The following is a 16,299-nucleotide window of genomic DNA, read 5'->3' as shown; positions in this document are numbered from 1 at the left end:
TCTGTGTGCAGAGCACTGGACTAAGCACCTGGGAGAGGACAACACAACAGACTTGGTAGGCACAACTCCTGCCATCAAGGAGCTTACTGTCTAGCCGGGGAAGCGAGTCGCTAATGTAAAACCTGTCCGGAACATATCAGGCCGCGGACAGCTTTACGTTGGATGCTTCGATTATCTGTGCCCAGCCTCCCTCCCCTTAGGCTCCCACTACCAAGTTCCGTGGTTCAGAAGAGGTGCCCGAGTTCCCAGGTACACGGAAGGGGGACCTAACAACTCCAGAACCCATGGGGAGGGGCCTCAGGAGTCTCCCCAACTGAGGGGAAATGTGAATTTGGAGAACTCCCACAATGGTGCATATTACGGGATGGTGTGACATTGTGGGCCCTTCGTGACTCATAATAATTGTGATATTTGCTAAGCACTTACTATGGACTGCTCGTTTTGGGCAGGAAATGTCACTGCTCATTGTTGTATTGTACTCTCCCAAGTGCTTAGTATAGTGCTCTGCACACAGTAAGTGTTTGATGAATACTATTGAATGAATGAATTGAATGAATATATGCCAGGCACTGTATTAAGCGCTGGAGTAGGTACAAGATAATTGGGTGGAACACAGTTCTTGTCCCACATAGGGCTCACAGTCTTAATCATCAATTTACAGATGAGGTAACTGAGGCCCAGAGAAGTGAAGTGATTTGCCCAAGATCTCACAGTGGACAAGTGGCAGAGTTAGTTTTAGAATCCAGGTCCTTCTAAGTCTATGCAGTAGGCCATGCTGCATGTGACATTACCGTGCCCAGGGTTTCTAAGGGTCCCCAGGGACACCCCCCCCCCCCCCAGCCCCTAATGGGGGCGGGGGTTGCCAGGGAGGGGAGGGGCTTTTTGCAGGATTGAAGCTAAAGGGAGCGTTGTGGGTGCTGGCCAGTCACCTAGAGGCCATGCCCAGGGTCAGTCCACCCACTTGTCCAAATCCTAATGGTCTGGGAGAGCACCCTCAGACCCAGGCTGGGCATCATTCTTGGTGCCTTGAGGAAAGGGAAGATTTCTCCCTCAGTGCATTTGTGTCCATAAACCAGACATGGCTGCCGTAGATTGTGAGTCACTCGAGACACAGGGTCCCTATGATGATGAAGACGATGGCATTTATTAAGCACTTACTATGTGCAAAGCACTGTCCTATTTCCACCTATGAACTCTTTCCCAGCACAGAGTACTGTGCTCTGCACACAGTCAGCACTTAAATACAATTACTAAGACAATAAACCTGACTGGCTGACACTGATTTTGTGTGGAGCCAGACCATGCATTACAATTCCCTATAAGAGGTGAGTGCCCAGCTGGGTTGGCAGAAGCCCCCTCAGAGTCTGTAAGGAGAGAGGCTTGACCCCCCAATTAATCAGCCAATCAATGATATTTATTGGGATCTTACGGAGGAGTACTGTACTAAATGCTGGGGAGAGTACCACAAAATTTCTGGGCATTATCCCTGCCTTCAAGGAGCACACAGTTTCGGTTCGGAGCTCGTTTCTTCAAGTCCACAGAGTTCCTTTAAAGTGATATTGCTCTCCCTCACTCCCTACATGCTCCCTCACCCCCCACCCCCAACCATTTGGCTTTGTGGAAAGGGAATGTGTCTGCTTACTGTTGTATTGTACTCTCCCAACCACTTAGTACAGTGCTCCACACACACTGAGCACTCAATAAATATGATTGAATGAATCAAATGAATGAACAAAGAGTCCATCACTTATGCAGCATCGCTCTTGCTAATTCCCCTATCCAGAATGTCCTCACACTCCTCGTTGCAGTAAAGTACCCCAGCTCTTCAAAACACTATTAAACCTGCCCTCTTCTCCATGAAGCCTTCCCAGAATAATCCCACCAGTTGCAGGTCCCCCAGCTCACCTTGCCTCCCCTCACCCAACTGAGGTTGATCTCTAAAGTTGAGCCACGGATCTCTTCAGGCAGAAGAGGGTTTTGACCTTCTTCTTCACTTGCTAGATGGAGTGTGAAGGGAAGAGCGCGTTGCTGATCCAGCTGGCTGAACGTGGAGGGGGTTTCGGTCATTGGCGCAACTGAACGCAGTCTTCTGGGAATAGAGTTTGCTTACATTGTCAGAAATCCTAGCCAGGGAAGCCAGCTGGGCTGGTGTGTTGGGGTGGGGTTGAGGGGTGAGGGGGTAAAACCTGGAATCCTGAGCTTCGAAAGAGAAACATCCAAGGGGACAGAGGCTGACCCAGACTTGGAAGAGGTCAGACCTGAAGACGCGCTTCCAGATGGGGAGGTTTGCTAGACTCAGGAGCTGGGGAGACTGGATGAGGAAAAGGGATGCACTTAATCACCCCTAGAAATCCCTTTGCACCCCAGGATTCTACATCTGGAATATCACCCAAAGGGTCACTTGATGCCTCCATGCGGCTTCGGCAAAATTTCAGAAGGGCCTGATTCTCCTCCTGGGTGCATGTTAGCTTGGTTTACACTATCTGCAAGTTTGGTGGCAAAACAGCTCAATCCACCAATCAACCAAACAATAGTATTTGCTGAGTGCCTACTGTGTGCAGCACATTCTGCTAAGCCCTTGGGAGAAATAGAATCAGTAAATATGATCCCTGCCTGCAAGGAGCTGGCAAACCAGTGATGGATGGGGGTGGGTAGACACTAAAACAATTCAAAGGTAGGACTGCTAAATCTTGGGTCATCTATCTATTAGCATACTCTCCCAACTGTTTAGTACAGCATTTAACACATAGGCATTCAATAAATACCACTGATTGACTGGTGTCACTGAACATCACCAAATGGACTAAATGGGCCATAAATCAGGCCCCTAAATCTAGGGAAATCTGATCTTGGGGCCCTGGGTTTTTATCCTGGCTCTGCCACTTGCCTCCTGTGTGACCATGGAAAATGGGGATTAAATATATTTCCTCTCTTCCCCTTAGACTGTGAACCCCATGTGGGACAGGAACTGAGTCCAACAGGCTTATAGTGTTCTGTCCAGGTGCCGAGTACAGTGCTTGGAACACAGAAAGCAATCAATCAATCAGTGGTATTTATTAACCACTTATTATGTGCAGAACACTCTATTAAGCACTTGAGAGAATACAACAGAATTAGCAGACACATTCTCTGCCCATTAAGAGTTTACACATAACAAATACACCAGTTAGCAGAAATGAAAAAAAACAACAACCTTCAATCCAACAGACGGGGCCCTGCGAATCTCCCTTCACGTCTTTATTATTTCTGTTCCAAGAAAGAGAGCCCCTCAGCTCACTTCTGGCCTACCATGTGTGGCGACACCAGCCCACATAATCCCTTCTCTCCTCCCTTTTCCCCTACTCTTAGATTGTGAGCCCCTAAAGGGTCAGGATCCCTGTCTCTCACCTGAGCTATTTTTTTCGTTTTTCCCCAGTGCTTTGCACACAACTGACCCTTAATACATCCTAGTTCTAATGCCACTAAGGGGAAGAAGAGGGAAGCAGGAAAGGCTGAACTCCCGAGCCTGAGATGGGCTCGGTGCTGGGGGGCATGGAGGGTGGTTCTAGGTCTTGCTTAGAGCTTCGATTGTCTAAATTCTAGTCCTGGCTCCACCACTTGTCTGCTGGGTGACCTAGGGCAAGTCACTTCACTACTCTGTGCCTCAGTTACCTCATATGTAAAATGGGGATTGAGACCATGAGCCCCATGTGAAACAGGGACTGTGTCCAACCCGATTTGCTTGAATCCACATTGGCGGTTAGTACAGTATCTGGCACACAGTAAGCACTTAACAAATACCACCAAAAAACCCAAACAGATATGGATAGGGCCCTCACTGTCCCAAAGAGAGGTCACCAGAGGCTGAGAGGAGTCTGGCTCTTGGTGATCTCAGAGAATGGAATGTTCTGGGAGAGGTAAATTAAGTCCTTAAAGCCCCTGTCTTGTTCCACAGGGCCCTGAGGGCCATAGCCCACTCCAGCCAGATCTGCCTGCCAGTGAGGGAGCAAGATTTCAGAAGAACTTTCAGATGGGGGGCACTGATGTATCCGGTGGGGGATGAAGGCATGAGATAAATTTTTTTTTTCCTCTTTGCAAACAATCTGTTCCCTGCTCTAAATAGTCAATAGCTTCCCACTCCGGAGAAGTGTCTTTCCTTCCTTTTGCCTACGCTCTCTCTGTCGCTGGGTGTGTCTGGACATCTCTCACCACTTCACTGGGTTGTCTGTGTTTCTTGCTGTCTCTGTCTCTCTCGCTGTCTGTGTGCCTGGCACTGTCTCTTTTGGTGGGTCTGTAAGTCTCTCATTATCTCTGTGTCTCTATCTCCTATGGCCTGTGAATGAGGGAGTCTCTTGCTGTCTCTGTCTAGGGTGTCTCTTACTGTTTTTGGCTTTGTTTCTCACTGTCTTTGCTTTGTCTGTCTCTGGGCCTCTTGTCTCTGTGTCTGTCTAAGTTTCTTGTTTTCTGTGAGAATTTCTCTTGCTGCCTCTGGGTACACCTTAAAGTCTCGCTTCCTTGCTGTCTCTGGGGGTGTCTGTACATCTCTGGCCCACTCTGTGTGTGAGGGTGTCTCTTGCTGTCTCTGCCTCTCGCTCTGCATTTCCTCTGGCCATGTGTGTTGCAGGGGGAGAGGGAGAGGTCTCATTCTATCTCTTGCTTTGGAGAATTGCTAGCTAAAACCTCCAACTCCCTCTTTTTCTGACCCTTCAGGTTTGTTTGTATTCTTCACGAGGAGGATCTGGTGTCTGGCCAAACGTTTCCCGGAAATGAAAATGATTCCTCATATTTGATGGATTTTTCCACATTATTCAAAAGAAGAAATGGATCGTGATGCCTCAAATGCTTACATCCAAGGAGGTGGGAGGTAGAGCATTTCTAAGGCATAAAGGGGCTTGCAAACCCAAGAGAAAGGTGCCCATAATACAATAGGATCAGACTATAGGTGGGAAATTATGGCAGGCATGGCAGGAAGGGAAATTTCATGATGGCAAATAAGCATTATTTTTGCTGGAAAAGACTCACCCGCCAATCCTAACTAAGGCACACTGAGTCTCACGCCCAAAGGTGGCTGATGTAATGGAGAAGGGTACAACGGGGGTCTGCTGCTGCTGCGGTCTCGGAGACATTCTGGGCCGGGACCACATGCCGCCCCCGGTCTCCCTCCCAGACGTCTGGCAGTGTGGGCTGCTAGCACAGTGGGACCGGGCGAGAGAGTGTGAATGGCTCTGTACAAACCATCCCCTTTCCTGAGGAAACGACTCCAGCACCCCATCTGCTGTTGGGATCATCTGCACCACTGTTGCCTGAGCAGCACTTGCAGGAATGCCCCAGGACCCTCGGAAAGTGCCTTGATGTATTTTCAAGGTCATAGTGCGAGGGTGTTGTGCGAGAGAGACTCTCTCCCCATCAAGAACACATTCTCCCCATCAGCAGGATCATCTCTGAATTGATGGACCACTCTACTGCTACTGTATTTCCTAGATTCCAAGGGGAAGGGACCTGTAACCGGGATCCTGAACACCACTATGTCCAACCTGACTATCTTGTATCTACCCCAGCACTTAGAACAGTGCTTGGTACATAGTAAACACTTTACAAATACCATAAAAAAATAAGTCGTGGGGCAAAAGTTCCTCTCTTCCTGCAGCACACTTTTCTCCCCCCTCACTTCCCTCTTTCTTTTCTTCTTCCCCATCATTCCTGCTCCTGTTAGCCCCACCTGAGCAGACTTGGTTTCTGACAATCACAGGAGCTGTTTCCAAAGAAACTGGGATAAAACTTCATTGGAAGAACAGAAGCCATGTAGTATGTACGGGACCAGTTTATGATTTTAGCTTAGAGGCAAGCAGGCTCTTGGATCCCAGAATGCCAGCAATGAGAAGGGCATAGTCCATGGGCATCCGAAGAGCCACCTGATGCCCCCAGCCCTCCTTGAAGGAGGGGAGACAAGAATAACATCCAGAGTGACACGTATTTTGTGAGAGGGACATTACAGGGAGGTGTTATTGAGAAGCAGCGTAGCCTAGTGGAAAGAGCACAGACCTTGGAGTCAGAAAGACCTGGGTTCTAATCCCAGCTTAGCCACTTGCCTGCTGTGTGACCTTGGGCAAGTCACTTAACTTTTCTCTTCCTCAGCTCCCTCATCTGTAAAATGGGGATTATGGCTTTGAGCCACATGGGGGACATGGACTTTGTCTAAACTGATTAGTTTGTATCTACCCCAGTGCTTAGAACAGTTTCTGGCACATAACAAGCGTTTCACAAATACCATAAAGAAAATGATCTTCCTTATCCACTGTTAACTACTGACCGTCTTTATGGAAAATTTGCACTGGGCTATGGGAATTAACACCTCTTGGAAGCCACGCCCACACAGACAAGTAGCCTCATCCTCGGGTCTCCTGCTATTGCCCAGACTTTGATGCCTCCTCTAGACTTAAAGCTTGATGTGGCCAGGGAGCTGGGATGAGAACCTATAATTTATTTTAGTGTCTGTCTCTCCTGCTGGACTGTAAATTCCTTAAGGGAAGGGATGCCTCTACCAAATCTCTTGTATTGTACTCACCCAAGTGCTTATTACAGCACCCTGCCCACAGTAAGCACTTAATAAATACCACTTATTGATTGGTTAGAGTGAACCCTGCGCTTTCTCAAACAAATTACCTGGAGAGGTGACTTCTGCCTGAATGCACTGGGTTGGCAGAAGGTTACTCCTATTAGGAGGCAGAGGAAGGACCTATCAAGGTCAAGCAAGATGGCCTATTGGAAATAATCCAGGCTTGGGAGTCAGAGTCAGTCAGTCAGTCAATTGCATTTATTGAGCACTTACTGTGTGCAGAGCACTGTACCAAGCACTTGGGAACAATAAACAGACACATTCCCTGCCCATAGTGAGCTTACAGTTTAGAGGGAGATGACCTGGGTCCAATCCCAGCTCCACCACTAACCTGCTGGGTGACCTTGGGCAAGTCATTTCACTTCCCTGTGTCTCAGTTCCCTCATCAATAAAATGGTGATTCCAACCTGTTCACCCTCCTATTTAAGACTGTGAGCCCAGTGGAGGTTCTGATTATTTTAAATTTACTCCAACACTCGGTACAGTGCACAGCACAGTAAGCACTTAACAAATTTCTCTTGTCTAATGCCATCAAGTCGTCTCTGACCCATAGCAATGCCATGGACACATCTCTTCCAGAAGTCCCCACCTCCATCCACAATCATTCTGGTAGCGTATCCAAAGAGTTTTCTTGGTAAAAAATATGGGAGTGGTTTACCATTGCCTTCTTCCGCACAGAAAACGAGTCTCTACCCTCAACTCTCTCCCATGCTGCTGCTGCCCAGCACAGGGGAGTTTTGACTTGTAGCAGACTGCTTTCCACTCACTAGCCACTGCCCAAGCTAGGAATGGAATGCTTTGCCTCTGCTTGACTCTCTCTCCTGTAGTCATGACTGGTAGGGTACTGCAAACTCTCCAGGTGTGACCCTGAGAGGGGATTAAAGTCCTTTACCAGAATTCTAAGGGAGGAGAACTTTGAGAGGCTCCCATGGCAGACCAAGATGAAGACACCTAAAGAATCAACTCTCCTGTTTTGGGGCTATGTCATCCCCAACTCCATGGAATCATTAGGGCCTCTAGGTTCAAAGTCATCAATCAATCAATCAATCGTATTTATTGAGCGCTTACTATGTGCAGAGCACTGTACTAAGCACTTGGGAAGTACAAATTGGCAACACATAGAGACAGTCCCTACCCAACAGTGGGCTCACAGTCTAAAAGGGGGAGACAGAGAACAGAACCAAACATACCAACAAAATAAAATAAATAGGATAGAAATGTACAAGTAAAATAAATAAATAAATAAATAAACAGAGTAATAAATATGTACAACCATATATACATATATACAGGTGCTGTGGGGAAGGGAAGGAGGTAAGATGGGGGGATGGAGGGGGGACGAGGGGGAGAGAAGGGAAGGGGCTCAGTCTGGGAAGGCCTCCTGGAGGAGGTGAGCTCTCAGCAGGGCCTTGAAGGGAGGAAGAGAGCTAGCTTGGCGGAGGGGCAGAGGGAGGGCATTCCAGGCCCGGGGGATGACGTGGGCCGGGGGTCGACGGTGGGACAGGCGAGAACGAGGTACAGTGAGGAGATTAGCGGTGGAGGAGCGGAGGTTGCGGGCTGGGCAGTAGAAGGAGAGAAGGGAGGTGAGGTAGGAGGGGGCGAGGTGATGGAGAGCCTTGAAGCCCAGGGTGAGGAGTTTCTGCCTGATGCGCAGATTGATTGGTAGCCACTGGAGATTTTTGAGGAGGGGAGTAATATGCCCAGAGCGTTTCTGGACAAAGATAATCCGGGCAGCAGCATGAAGTATGGATTGAAGTGGAGAGAGACACGAGGATGGGAGATCAGAGAGAAGGCTGGTACAGTAGTCCAGACGGGATAGGATGAGAGCTTGAATGAGCAGGGTAGCAGTTTGGATGGAGAGGAAAGGGCGGATCTTGGCAATGTTGCGGAGCTGAGACCGGCAGGTTTTGGTGACGGCTTGGATGTGAGGGGTGAATGAGAGAGCGGAGTCGAGGATGACACCAAGGTTGCGGGCTTGTGAGACGGGAAGGATGGTAGTGCCGTCAACAGAGATGGGAAAGTCAGGGAGAGGACAAGGTTTGGGAGGGAAGACAAGGAGCTCAGTCTTCGACATGTTGAGCTTTAAGTGGCGGGCGGACATCCAGGTGGAGATGTCCTGAAGGCAGGAGGAGATTTGAGCCCGGAGGGAGGGGTAGAGAGCAGGGGCAGAGATGTAGATCTGGGTGTCATCAGCGTAGAGATGATAGTTGAAGCCGTGGGAGCGAATGAGGTCACCAAGGGAGTGAGTGTAGATTGAGAACAGAAGGGGACCAAGCACTGAACCTTGGGGAACCCCCACAGTAAGAGGATGGGAGGGGGAGGAGGAGCCTGCAAAAGAGACTGAGAAAGAACGACCGGAGAGATAAGAGGAGAACCAGGAGAGGACGGAGTCTGTGAAGCCAAGGTCAGATAGCCAAGGACAGAAAGTCATGTTATGGCTACTCTGAGGGTTTGAGAGCCTATTGAACAACTCAGATTTCACTTCCTCCATCTATGTCATCAGCCCTCAATTAAATTAGGGCACAGTAATCAATCTCCTTCCATCCATTACCTCATATTAGCCTGATTATTTGTAGTAATTCCTTCTCCCAACTGCTCTCAAATTCAAAGTGCTGACTGCATGATCTGAAACGACATCTGTACGTCTCAAGTGAAGTTGAAAAAACAACAACAACAAGAATTTAACCCTTCTGGACTTGGTTCATCTGGTGCGGAGTGAAGCGGAGGGTTGAAATTCATTGTGGGTGGTCAGTTTGGATAATAAAAAGTGGAAGGCTCATTTTCTCCCAAATTAACTGGGAAATTTTTGCAGAAGCGAGGAACATGTCTACCAGCTCTCTTGTATTGTACTCCTCCACGTGCTTAGTACCGTGCTCTTCACCCAGTAAATACTCAATAAATACCATTGATGATGATGATGGTGGTGGTGGTGGTGGTGGAGTGGCCTGAACTGTCTGGATAAATGCTTTGCACAGCCTTGGCCTGGAATTAAGTCTGCCAAATTTGATCATCTCCATCAAATTCAGGAGAGACAGTGTGGTCTAATGGAGAGTGCTTGGGCCTGGGAGTCAGAGGCCTGGGTTTCTGTCTTAGATCACCACCCGTCCCCAGCATAAGATGGTCCATTCCACTTGGCACCTCTGTGGATGCTAACCACCAGACTGGGGACAGAACCAAATGACGCTCAACAGAGCCAGATGCTCAGACATGTCCTGCTGAGTTCCCACAACCCCGCTGGCAGAGAGGAGGAGAAGCTTCTCCACCCGGCTGGGGCAGGGATGTGGGCCAGGAATGTGTTTGGTTTTTGTTGTATTGTACTTTCACAAGAGCTTAGTACTGTGCTGTGCACACAGGAAGCACTTAATAAACAGATTGAATGAATGAATGGATGAATCTGGAATTCTTTGTGGAGGCTGAAAAAAGTCAGGCCAAGAGGGCCTTGGACATGTTCGTGGGCAAGATTGTTGAAGAAAAGTTAGGGATCCTTCAGTCATTCAGTCAACTGGATTTTTTGAGCGCTAACTGTATGCAGAGCATTGTACTAAGAACACAAAAAACAATCCAATATAAGGGATGTAGGCAGAGGGGGAATTTAGCAGTATTGGATTTAGCAGTATCCTCCAAGCATCCTGTAGCTATTATAGGAGATGGAATCCTAGGAACACCCTTGCTAAAGTGATTATGCTGTTTAGTGGACTCAGCACTGGAGAAGAAAGCAGAGGGATGGAATCTAATAGTAGGGTGTGTTTGGTTCGGTGGTGCAAGACCAGCATAACTTGGATTGTAAGAAGAAACTGTTGGCATGGAATATTAGAATATTCTGGGTTTGCCAGCATGTGATTGGTGTGTCTTGGACTGGAGAAAGAGTAGGTGGCAGGTATTATAAAATTCCTGGTTTGCCGGCACGAAAGCAGGGGGCATTGGACTGGGAGAAGAGAATACCGGAATGGAATACTAGACGGTTCTTAGTTTGGCTATGCGTGATCAGCATGACCAACAAGCCCATAAAAGTCACCACTGTGGGAGGTCAGAAGGGGAGGACTGAATTCAGTGGCAGTGAGGAAATAAACTGGGCTGGCTATCATTCATTAATGGTCGTGCAAAGGTGTCCCTGCCCCATTCCTCCAGAGACCCTCCCAACATGCACAAGCCCCTTCAGCATCTGGGACAATCAATTGATCAATCATCAATCAATCAATCAATCAATCAATCGTATTTATTGAGCGCTTACTATGTGCACAGCACTGTACTAAGCGCTTGGGAAGTACAAATTGGCAACACATAGAGACAGTCCCTACCCAACAGTGGGCTCACAGTCTGAAAGGGGGAGACACAGAACAGAACCAAACATACCAACAAAATAAAATAAATAGGATAGAAATGTACAGGTAAAATAAATAAATAAATAAATAGAGTAATAAATATGTACAACCATATATACATATATACAGGTGCTGTGGGGAAGGGAAGGAGGTAAGATGGGGGGATGGAGAGGGGGACGAGGGGGAGAGGAAGGAAGGGGCTCAGTCTGGGAAGGCCTCCTGGAGGAGGTGAGCTCTCAGCAGGGCCTTGAAGGGAGGAAGAGAGCTAGCTTGGCGGAGGGGCAGAGGGAGGGCATTCCAGGCCCGGGGATTATGATCAATGATTCAATGAATCAATGATTACTATGTGCAGAGCACTGTACCAGGTGTCTGGGAGAATCCAATACAATAGAGTTGACTGACACATCCCCTGCACATAGTTTTATGGTTTAGCTTTCAATCCAGTGGGGGAGACAGATATTATAACAAATTATAACTATGTAAGTGCTTTAGGGGCTGGAAATGTGTCTGCTAATTCTGCTGTATTGTACTCTCTCAAGTGCTTAGTACAGTACCCTGCACATAGTAAGCATTCAATCAATTCTGTTGGTACAAAAGTGCTGTGGGACAGAAATTCTGTGGACACAGTAAGACCTCAATAAATACCATTGATTGATGAAACTTCTGTCATCGGACTGACAGGTGTCTAATTTTCCCTCCCCCAAAGCTCATTTATAATTGGTAAACGCTGTGGGTTCCTGCCAAACTAGCTACGGAATTTTAGTGTCTGTTTTCCCCGCAAGACTGTAAACTCCTTGAGGGCCAGGGAACGTGTCTACTAATTGCCCTCATCCAGGCACTCCACACGGGGCCCTACAAGTGGTAGGTGCTCAATAAATACTGAGGATTGATTGATTATAGCCTATTCCCCCTTCTCCTCCGCCGTTTGCCGCTGGCTCCTGATCGCTTGCCCTCCGATGGAAAATCCCGCCTCCCCCTTCATCCCCACAACAGCAGGCCTGGTTCTGCAAGGCAGGAATAACCCCTGCCACCCCTTCCCACCCCCAGAGAGGAAGCCTGAGCTGTAGCCAGGCCCGACTGGGTTAATAATAATAATAAGCATTTCCACCTCCATCAGTGGAATGTGGCGTCTCCATGAATAACCATTAGATTTTGGAATTTTTTTCCACCCTTGACTGATGACGGCTAAATTACTGCTAAATATAGTCCTTGAATTTGCATTAATCCCCAGACTGCCACAACCACATTTGGGCTTTTATTGACAGCCACGAACGTAAGCCCGCCACCTGCCTTGGGCAGGCTCAGAAAGCGGGGAAAGTGGGAGTCAGGTGAAGCCTGCCCGTTGGTGGCTTCAAATGGCCTCTCTCACTTCTCCTTCTTCAGTCTCTTCCCTGAGGTCCATTCTCACATTCAAACGTACCCGCCACTGGCTCACTTCCTCTGCCGACTTAGCAAAAAGGCTTTAGCCATAGCTCCAGTGTGGCTGTGTGCTTGAAAGCTAGATGTAAGCTTATTGTAGGCAGGGACTGTGTCCCTCCATTAAGATTGTGAGCCCCCTGAGGGACAACCTGAACACCTTGTAACCTCCCCAGTGCTTATAACAGTGCTTTGCACATAGTAAGTGCTTAATAAATGCCATTATTATTATTATTACCATCTCTGTTATATTGAACTCTCCCAAAGGCTTACAGTAGAGAAGCAGCATGGCTTAGTGGAAAGAGCATGGACTTGGGAGTCAGAGGTCATGGGTTCTAATCCTGCCACTGCCACTTGTCTGCTGTGTGACCTTGGGTAAATCACTTAACTTCTCTGTACCTCAGTTACCTCATCTGTAAAGTGGTGATTAAGACAGTGAGCCCCATGTGGGACAACCCGATTTCCTTGTATCTACCCCAGTGCTTAGAACAGTGCTTGGCATGTAGTAAGCTCATAACAAATACCATTGTTAATAATAATAATAATAATGGTATTTGTTAAGGGCTTACTATGTGCCAAGCACTGTTCTAAGACTGAGGTAGATACAAGGTGATCAGGTTGTCCCACTTGGGGCTCACCGTTTCAATCCCCATTTTACAGATGAGAGAACTGAGGCACAGAGAAGTTAAGTGACTTGCCCAAGGTCACACAGCAGACAAGTGGCAGAGGCAGGATTAGAATCCATGACCTCTGATGCCCAGGGCCACTAGGCTATGCTGTTTCTCCAATATTATTATTATTACAGTGATTTGCACCCACTACATAAGCACTCAATAAATATGATGGATTGATTATTGTCAGGCCAGGGGACAAAAACAGGCTTTCAATCAATCAATGGTATTTAATTAGCGCTGACTGTGTGCAAAGCATTACACTAAGCACTTGGGAGGGTACATAATACCAGAGTTGTTAGACATGTTCCCTGCCCACAGTGAGTCAAAGCTCATTTTCACCCAGTAGGTCCTGAAAAGAAAGCAGTTCAGAAAGCACCCTGACCCTGGTTTTTCCGCTGATGATTAAGGTATCCCATCTTAGGTCATAGTGATTAAGGCACTCCATCTGGGGTCCTGAAGATTGAGGTACCCCATCTTGGGTCTGAAGATAAAGGCATGCCATCTCGGGTTCTGAAGATTAAGGCACCTTAGCTTGGGTCCTGAAGATTAAGGCACCTTACCCTGGTCTTCAAGATCAAAGCACCCCATCTCGGGTCCCGAAGATGAAGGCACCCTATTTTGGGCAAAACAGCAGTCTGCTGTTCTCCCCTCAGAAGGCCATTCTGAAGATTGGCCACTAGTGCCTCGGCACATCAGAGTGGGAGATGGCAAGTGGTTGAGCATCCCATGCTAGGCCTGAGAAGCCCTGGTCACCGTGGAGGGGTCCAGAAAAGTTTCTGGGCCTTCCTGGGACTTTTCCAGGGATGGATGGGGCCTTCAGCAGGCCTCCTTTATAAGGCCTTTCTGTGTTTTCCTAAGCACGTCGGGAGGGTGAATTATTCCAAGCGTGGAGATGAAATGTGCTGGCTCTTGGGCTGACGGAATGTGGCAGAACCATTTTGCATGTCAGCACAGGGAAGAAGGGGAAAGCAGACGCATTAACTCCTTGCAGTAGGACAATCCGATGACGGCTCCCCTCTGGGAGCTATGCACCCGTGAAAATCGATTTGACTCCGGCGGTAGCTGTAATAACTTTCCACTCTCTCATCTATCCTCTCGACAACTCGGGAAGATGGGGGAAGCAGGCGGCATCCTCCCTATTTTTCAGATGGGGAAAAGGAGGCCAGGGAAGTAAGTCGACCTGTCCCAGGTCACCCAGAAAGGCCGTGAAGAGAGCCTGCTCGGAACTCCCTGCCCAGAACTCTCACAACATGATCCCTCTCACCTGAGAAAGAGCTCCCAGGCCTGCAAGATCCCCTCCCTTCCAGGATGCCCCCTAACGCTCCCCTTACTGCATGCTCCCCCTCTCAAAAGCTCCCCTTCCATCCAGGCTCCCCTCACAAAGCTCCTCTCCCTGCATGTTCCTCCTTCCACAATCTCCCCTTTCTTCCAAGCTCCCCTACCTCCAAACTCCCCTCCCTCCAAGTGCCTCTCCCTCTAATCTCCCCTTCTTTCCAAGCTTGCCTTCTTCTAAGCTCCCCCTCCGGTCTCCATGCCCCTTCTCCCCATCCCTCTTTTGCATCCTCTTTCTCTCACCCATCATACTAATTCTGGGGGACCCTCTGGAGCATTTCCAAGCCCTCTCAGATGGAGCTATCCAGACACCCTCAGTCCTTGCCCTCTGGGGGCTTCCTTCCTGAGATGGACAGACAGCATAGCCATACAATGTCCAGCCGTCACTTTCCGCCTTGATCAAATGAAACGGCTCCCCTTTAATAACTTTGTCAGCGGATTAGACCAAGGCCCGCCGGAGGTTCCTGGAGTCGGGATAGTTCCAATACCACTAGGCCAAGGGAGCCTCCAGCATTTTGTGGTTTAGGGGCATTATCTTACATAATGACATTTATTCCTTTCCAAACTGACTGTTTAATCCATTATGCCATTCTCTAGCATGCCCAGCTTCCTTCTTTTATTTTTCTCCCCTCTCTGCGCTGCACTTAGTTGAAATGAATAGACTCAGTTGATTGGAATTCATAACCCACCTCAACTCTTTCGGCTCTCCGGAAGAGCGGAGTAAATCAGACTTTCTAATCCCGGTCGCGTTTAGAGATTGGTGAACCGAGATATACCTGCCAGCGAGCTGCCCTATAGTTGATGTACCTGTCACAGGGCAATCTGGGGGCCAAAGTTCTCTGGGTCGAGCCATGTCTCCCCACTCTAGGTGAGTTCCATGCTGGCTGACTCCCCCACGATGAGGGAGGCTGTTGGGGGAGATCGGGTTAGGGGACACGCGCAGACTTTGGGTCAACGAATCTTGGAAAATGGAAAATTTGCTACTGCTCTGCTGCCCTCCATCCCCCTCTTTTCTGTTTCCTCTGCAGCAGGGCTGATGGGAAACTGCAGCTCCCAGCAGCACTGTGTTCTCCTCTGCACTTCAAATTGATCAATCATTTTTATTGAACAGAACACTGTACTAAGCGCTGGGGAGAGTACAATACAACAGAATTAGCAAACATATTCCCTGCCCATCATGAGCTTACAGTCTAGAAGGGGAGACAGACATTAATATGAATAAGTCATTTATAATATATAATTTAAAGATATGTTCATAGGAGCTGTGGGGTTGGACATGGGGAGAATATCAAATGTCCAGAGGGGACAGATTCAAGTGCATAGGTGATGTAGAAGAGATAGCAAGCTGGGGAAAAGAGGACTTAATCGAGGAAGGCTTCTTGGAGGAGATGTGATCATAATAATGCTTTGAAGGTGAACCCTCCTTCATTCTGATTGCCCCTGCCAAGGCCACCCACCACAGGGTCCTGCTGGAGGCATAGAGATTTGGTTCTGGGCCATCTCCAGGCAACATCTACAGCCCTGGAAGTGCCAATCTCATAGGGACCATGGGGGCAGGGAACAGTAGAGGGGTATTGGAAGTGAAGGGAGCAATGGGAGGAGAAAGCAATAGTTATGGCAGAGTTGAGATTAGAAACCAGGTCTTTCTGAATCCCAGGCCCATGCTCTATCCACTAGGCCATGCGGCTATAGATCCTATTGTGCATGTGCACAGAAGGGAGAGGGAGCGGGAGCAGGGGAAAAGAGGGCTTAATCAGGGAAGGCCTCTTGGAGGAGATGTGATTTTATTATGGTGGGGAGCGTGGTGGCCTATCATAAAAAAGTGAGGAGGGAGTTCTAGGCCAGAGGAATGGGAGGGAGCATGGGTCAGCACAGCCTTGCTCAACCCAGCTTCTGGCAAGACTCAAGAAAGTCCAACCAGGGCTGAATTCTCTCCCTGTAACTGCCTGAGCAGCTTCAG

The 16,299-nt window shown here is 48.4% G+C and overlaps 1 non-coding gene across 1 annotated transcript; it reads right to left on the bottom strand.

The window, feature by feature from the left end:
- Nucleotides 1–7,335: 7,335 nt before the first annotated feature.
- On the bottom strand, nucleotides 7,336–7,472 carry LOC119938875. The gene has a single exon (XR_005454571.1). It is a non-coding gene; the product is annotated as a small nucleolar RNA SNORA7 (small nucleolar RNA).
- Nucleotides 7,473–16,299: the final 8,827 nt, after the last annotated feature.

The sequence above is a fragment of the Tachyglossus aculeatus genome, chromosome 16 (genome assembly GCF_015852505.1).
Source record: "Tachyglossus aculeatus isolate mTacAcu1 chromosome 16, mTacAcu1.pri, whole genome shotgun sequence".
Lineage (NCBI taxonomy): Eukaryota > Metazoa > Chordata > Mammalia > Monotremata > Tachyglossidae > Tachyglossus > Tachyglossus aculeatus.
The sequence above is the reverse complement of the archived record's forward strand: the minus strand, read 5'-3'. Positions and strand labels throughout refer to the sequence as shown.